This window comes from Muscardinus avellanarius (assembly GCF_963383645.1).
Source record: "Muscardinus avellanarius genome assembly, chromosome: 1".
Taxonomy (NCBI): Eukaryota; Metazoa; Chordata; class Mammalia; order Rodentia; family Gliridae; genus Muscardinus; species Muscardinus avellanarius.
Window position 1 is genome coordinate 64,517,583 of NC_137786.1, and position 7,002 is coordinate 64,524,584.

Consider the following 7,002-nt stretch of genomic DNA (forward strand, 5'->3'; position numbering starts at 1 on the left):
CCCTATTTCCTTTATTTCTCTCTTCTTTTCTCCGTTTCGCCCTCCACTCTTTCCTGCATTCTCTCCACTGCCCCTCCGCCTCCTCCCCCCTCGCCCCTTCTTTCTTCTCCCTCCTCCCCTCCCCTCCTCCCTCCCCGCAGCCCGAGTGCGGCTAATTCCGGGCGTCTATATTCACTCAATTAGAGAAATCTACAGAGAAGATCGATCTTCCATCTGCAGACATGCCAGCTTAACAAATTAGATTCTTGTTTCGTGCAGGTGATTTGGTGACAGTTGGGGAATTAGAAGTAATAAGTTGTTGTGTTTGAGCCCGGGCCCCCGCCCCCCGCCGGCGCCCCTCCCCGCCGCGCCCCGCGCCCGGGCGCCCCCTGCCGCCCCCGGCCGCCCGCGCCCGCCGCCGCCGCCGCCGCATCCCCCGCCGTAATTAGTGCTGCTGCCCTCCATGTGGGCTCGATTAAACCGTGATTTAGCCGAAAGAAATATAATTATGGCTGCAAATAAAATAATCAGCATTGAAGAGCGATTTCCTTAATGAGATGGAGCGGTTGCACGTCACGGAGTAAAGGGGTCTCATTAAGAGGTGGTAATGAGGCTTGGGTGGATGGTGCAGTTACAAAATAGCCCAACTCCTCGGCAGGCCCGGCCCGCCCTCCCGGGGTGGCCGCCGCCCGGGTCCCGAGCCCGCGGCCCCGCGCCGCCCGGCCTGCAGGGGGCGCTGCGCCCGCGCCGCCTCCCGCCGGGGCTGCGGGGTCCGGGCAGCCTCCGGGGACGCTCGCGGCAGGGCCGGTGGGAAGGAGGGGCCTCTGCGAGCTGCGGCCGGCCGAACGGGTGGAAGCCCCTCTCCGCTGGACCCGGCACGAATTCGACAAACCCCGGTGCTGGGAGCAGTCGTGGGCTGCCCACCCAGAGTCCTGGCCTGGAGGCGCCCGCGGGTTCTGTCTCTCCAGCTCACTTTCCAAACTTCACCCGAGTGCAAACCGCAGCTGTGCATTTTAACTACCTCCTTACACAAAAAAATAACTTAGTCCAAAGCTCTTACCTGGTGCCTCCAAGCTTTCGGGCATGCTCCTCAGCAAGGCCCGGGAAGACCCTCCCTCTTTAGACTCCCCATCTCCAGGTGGGCGAGCACCCGGTTTCTTTCTCAGTAGACTGTTGGCCGCCTTCTTGGTTCAGTCTCATCGTTTGGAACCATTCTCCACTGAACAAGGGAACTTACAGTATCCACACGAAGTGACTAAGAGAAGCTGGCGAGGCCCCTGTTCATCCAGCCAATTATTTGCTGTGAATCTACTATGTGCTGGATACTAGAGAGTGAGAGGTAAAAGTGGACAGATTCTTGGCCTGGTAGAGCTCACAGTTTAGTCGGACGGCATCGATCCCCTACGTAGCGTGTTTTTTTTTGTTTTTGTTTTGTTTTTGCTTTTGGTTTTGGCCTTGTTTTGTGGTGCTGGGGATCTGTGGCAGCCAGCCTTTCATCACTGCGACAAAATACCTGAAAAAGGTATTACTTGGAAAGAAGCCAGGTATGGTGTGCACGCCTGTGATCCCAGTACTTGGGAGGCTGAGACAGGAGGATCGGCTCCAGGCCAGCACTGGAAACTTATTGAGATGCTGTTTCAAAATTAAAAAATAAAATGGGCTGGGGGTGTGGCTCAAAGGCAGAACCCCTCTGGGCTCAGCTCCCAGTACCCACCCCCTCAGCCTACAGTTCCAGAGGTTTCAGTCCCTGGTCACCGGGCTCTGCTTTGAGGTCTGGGCCGAGAGCAAGGCAGTGCATCATGATGGGGACCCTGGAAGAGCAAAACTGCTTGCCTAGTTTTGCTGGGACCAAGGATGGGCTGGGGTCCCAATACCCCCTTAGGGCACACACCACCCAGTGCCCTAACTGCCTTCTACCAGCCCCTCCCCCTAAAAGTCCTACCACCTCCCAGTGGCACCACGGGTGGCACCTGAGCCTGACACATGTCCTTGGGGGGGCATTTAAGATCCAAACCATCACAGGACTGAACCCAGGTCTCCTGACCACCAAGCACGCACTCTGCCCCCGGCCGCATCCCTGCCACTCTTTTGGTTTCAGTGCACTCTGGTCTTCTTTCATCTTTCCCATTGGTATTCTCTTGCCATCCCGAAACCTAGGGTCCTGGAGAAGACAGTATCTTTCTTGAGTGTTCGGAGTTTATGAAATACCTTTCATTGATCTAAAGCTCTGTGGCACACACTGTAATCCCAGTACCTTGGAGGTTGAGATAGGAGGATCGCAGGATTGAGGCAGCCTCAGCAACTTAGCAGGACTCAGTTTCAAACTAAATAAAATAAAATAAAATAAAATAGCCTGGGATCTAGTTCAAAGGTAACAGCCTAAAGCAAAAATATACCAAGACTAATACTGTAACTCTAAAATGTTGGAAGCCCAGCCTTTTTTTATTGTTGCTCTGCTTTCCTTAACACTTGCTCCACCTTGTAGCCTAAGGTGGCCGCTCTAGCTCCTGCCTGGGGAGGAAGATGAAGGCTGTCTCCTCTCGTATAAGGACATGCGCCAAAAGACTTCTATTACTTCCTCTCACAAAGCATTGATCAGAATTGAGTCATGTGCCAGACCCATCTGGACCCTGAGAAAAGCTGCCGCTCCTCCTTGCCCAGCTGCAGCTTAGTACTAAAGATGGAAGGGAGAGGAGGGTTTTATGGACCAGAATAAGAGCATGGAGGAGGTGATGAACCTAGCAATATCTTTTTCTTTCTTTCTTTCTTTCTTTCTTTCTTTCTTTCTTTCTTTCTTTCTCTCTCTCTCTTTCTCTCTTCCTCCTCCTTCTCCTCCTCCTCCTCCTCCTCCTCCTCCTCCTCCTCCTTCTTCTTCTTCTTCTTCTTCTTCTTCTTCTTCTTCTTCTTCTTCTTCCTCTTCTTCTTCTTGAGAGAGTACATACTGGGAATTGAATTCAGGGGTGATCTACCTCTGAGCTACATCCTCAACCCTATTTATTTATTTTACCTCTGTGTGTGTGTGTGTGTGTGTGTATGTGTGTATGTGTGTGTGTGTGTGTGACAGAGGATTAAAACCAGAGGTGGTCTCCTCCTCCTCCTCCTCCTCCTCCTCCTCCTCCTCCTCCTCCTCCTCCTCCTTCTTCTTCTTCTTCTTCTTCTTCTTCTTCTTCTTCTTCTTCTTCCTCTTCTTCTTCTTGAGAGAGTACATACTGGGAATTGAATTCAGGGGTGGTCTACCTCTGAGCTACATCCTCAACCCTATTTATTTATTTTACCTCTGTGTGTGTGTGTGTGTGTGTGTGTGTGTGTGTGTGTGTGTGTGTGACACAGGATTAAAACCAGAGGTATTCTGTCTCTAAGCTACACCTTCAGGCCTATTTTTATTTTTTTATTATGTGGGTCTGGGGATGGAACCCAGAGGCATTTGACCTCCAAGCTACACCCCCTGTCCAATTTTTTATTCTTTTTCTTTTGAAACAGGGTCTCACTAAGTTGCAGAGGGTTCACTAAGTAGCTGAGGCTGTCCGTGAACCGTGATCCTCCGATCTCAGCCTCCCAAATGTTGGGATTACAAGCATGAGCCACCACACCCGGCTTTTTATTTTTTATATATTGAAACAGGTCTTATTAAGTTGTTGAGTATGAGAAGTTACTGAGGCCATGGACATGTTTGCTATCCTCCTGTCTCAGCCTCCCAAGTACTATGATTACAGTGTGTGCCACTATGTTTGCTATTTATTTATTGCGGTACTGGGGGTTGAATCTAGAGGCATTCTATCTTTGAGCTACACTCTCAGCCAAATTTTTTGTTCTTATTTGGAAAGAGGGTCTCTCTAGGTTGATGAGAGTTTCACTACTTGCTTGGCTATCCTCAAATCTATGATCCTACTGTCTCAGCCTCCCAAGTACAGGGATGATAGGCGAAAACAGTAATACTAGCAGTATTTCTTAAGAAGCCCAGGGTTTGCTTCTAAATGTGGGACATGAGAGCGAAGTCAAGGGAATGCCATTCATTCCTGATCTACTCATCAACTAATCGTTCATTCACTTGCCACGTTGCTGAGCACTGGGTTCCAGCCCGGAGCCTATGGAAACGATGGGCATAATCATGGTTTACAGTAGACAAAGAGCAGAGAGGTAAATATAAATATGATGTGCATGATAAAAAGCAAGTCCCAGAGGCTTTGAGAAAATAACTCCGAGGAAACAAACCTACTCTAGGAAACTGAGAAATGATGTCACATCCAAGGAGCCATGAAGAATGTGTAGAAAGTGGGCGGGACCTCCTGCCCCATCCAGCCTCAGGCATCCAGCCTGCTACCACAGGCTATTGTCTTTGGGCTGGGAATGTGGCCCCAAACCTACAAATACTTTTCGAATTGAATTAACTTACACTTTAAAAGGTATTTTCTCTTCAAAGAGACAGCCTGGCAGGTGAGTCCAGGGTTCTGGAGTTTATAGCTCAGGCTTTTGTGTGTCATCCCACATGGACACCAGGACACCATGAGCCACGGGAGAGTCAGGTCTTGGAGAGAGTTCCCACAGCAGGGGAAAGAGAATTGAAGTTGAATTTTAGGAAATGCTGAATCATTCTCTATGAGGTCAGGAAAACACTCAGAGGATTTCAACAAAGACAGGTGCTGAGTGATATGGTCAGAATCTATATAATTCAGAAAGCATATAATTATATGCTTATAATCCCCGTATTTGGGAAGGTGAGACAGGAGGATCACAGGCTCAAGGAGAGCCTCAGGAACTTAGTGAGACCCTCTTCAACTTAGCGAGGCCCTGTTTCAAAGTAAAAGATACAATTAAATAAGACTGGGTGTAGCTCAGAGGTAGAATGCTCCTGGGTTCAATTTCCAGAACTTATAATAAAGTGAAATAAAATTTAAAAATCTCTACAATTCAAGAAGGTAACAAGAAGGTAAGCATGGAATAGGAGACAGCCTACAATCTTCACTGAAGAAAAAAAGGAAGTCCTTTATGCAAGGAAAAGCTGTGAAGTCCATTCCAAGAGATGGTAAAATTACAGTATTTAGCCAGGCGTGGTGGCGCACGCTTGTAATCCCCGCGCTTGGAAGGCAGAGACAGGAGGATAGCGCAGGTTTGAAGCCAGCCACGCTGGCTTAAGAGACCCTGTTTCCAAATATAAAATATAAAATAGGTCTGGGAGTGTAGCCCAGAGGTAGAAGGGCTTCCAGGAACCCCATACCACCAAAAAAAAAAAAAAAAAACAAAAAAAAAAAAACAAAAAACCAGTATTTATTGGGACAAGGGCTCAATGGCTATAAAACAGATAACAATAACAGCAATAAAACCAACAGCAGCTTAAACAAGATAGAAGTTTATTTATCTCCTTGAAGAGTCCATATGTAAGAAATCCGGGCCTGTTATGTAAGTCTGTGGTGTCAGGGACCCAGCCCCTCTGTCTTGTTATTCTGTCTGCCGAGGTGTCCCCCTTGCCATGTTATCCAAAAGGGGTCTCCATCATGTCACATTCCAGCCAGCGGGAAGGGAAAAGAGGCAGAGAAGTGTATCCACTGTCCTTTAAAAGCACAGTCCTGAAGGTTCTCATGCCAATCCTACTCAGTCCATTGACCAAATATCACCCAGCTGTTATGGACTGCTATGTCCCCTGAAGCTCATGTGTAAGGCAACGAAGCAGTGCTCCGAGGTGGGAAGATGGTATCACATTAATCCATGATGGATTGATAATGTAAATGGACTACTTGGGAGGTGGTAAAAATTATAGACAAAGAAGTTTGGAAAATAGCATCCTTATCCTGGACAGTTGTGATCTAGGTAAGCAACAACAGGGGTGTATTAGTCAAGGTTCTCTAGAGTAACAGTAATCACAGGATGTGTATATCATACAAAGAGACTTGATCTAATCATCTTAGACAAAAAGTGTCCACTGAATGAAAGGAAGGACCAACTAATTAATAATGGTCTAGTTCAACAGCAGAGGGCAATCAGATTTCCCAATTCAAACTTAGCTTAGTAAGCTCCAAGTGGCCGCCTGCACATGGAGACCTGGAGAAACCAGAAGCTGGTCAAGAGGTCCAAGAGCTGGAGTCAGAATAGGAGTGAGCAAAAATGCAGTCCCCGTCCCTGATGGAAAGGCCAGGAGACTTCACAGTCGGTGAGGGAGCAGTTAGAGGAGCAAAGCGCTGAAGTCTGGTCTCCCGAGGCGAGAGCAGACGCACCTTCATTCTGGAAGAAACGAGCTTTTCTCCTCACCGCGTCTCCCTTCTTTAGCCTCTTATGCCACCCGGGGCCCCAAATATATTGGACAGTTCTTCCCACATCCGGGGCAGGACTGTCCCCTCCCTCAGCCTGCAGTCCCACATGCCAGTCATATCCTCAACACACCCGAAGTCAAAGAACCCTCGGACCAAGAACCCTGAAACTGTGAGCCTAAGTCAGTCTTTCCTCCTCTATGCTGCTCTTGTCAGGTGTTTTGGCCACAGTGACGAAAAGTTAACAAACACAATCCCTTACTTTGGTTTAGTTTTTCAGGATAGCCCTCATCACTACCTAGGAAAAAATATCCTGAAAGTGAGCCCTGTGCTTACTTGTTTAATTTATGGCTTTCTCTGCTGAGTGGAATCTGAGGTCCCAGAGGGCTAAAACTGTGTCTTCACCTCATTATCCCCAGAGCCTCGTACAGTGCCTGTTGCACAATGATGTCCAAAAAAGTGTCCACTGAATGAGAGGAAGGACCAACTAATTAATAATGGTCTAGTTCAACAGCAGAGGGCAATCAGATTTCCCATTTAAAACAGTTTAGTAAGCAACCTGCACTACGAAGAAGAGTTCCTTATTATTGGAATTCATGCCACTGATTCAAGATGGGGTCAACCTGACCAACTCCACCTGCGCAACCAGATCCGGAGTGAGCGTGGTCAGTTGGTGAGGTTAGGACGGCCTGTTGTTGGGGAGCCCATGTCGCTTTTGTGACTGTAGCTGGGCTCTCTCCGGCACTTGCTCTCTCCAGGTGTATGTTCAAGAGTAAGCCCT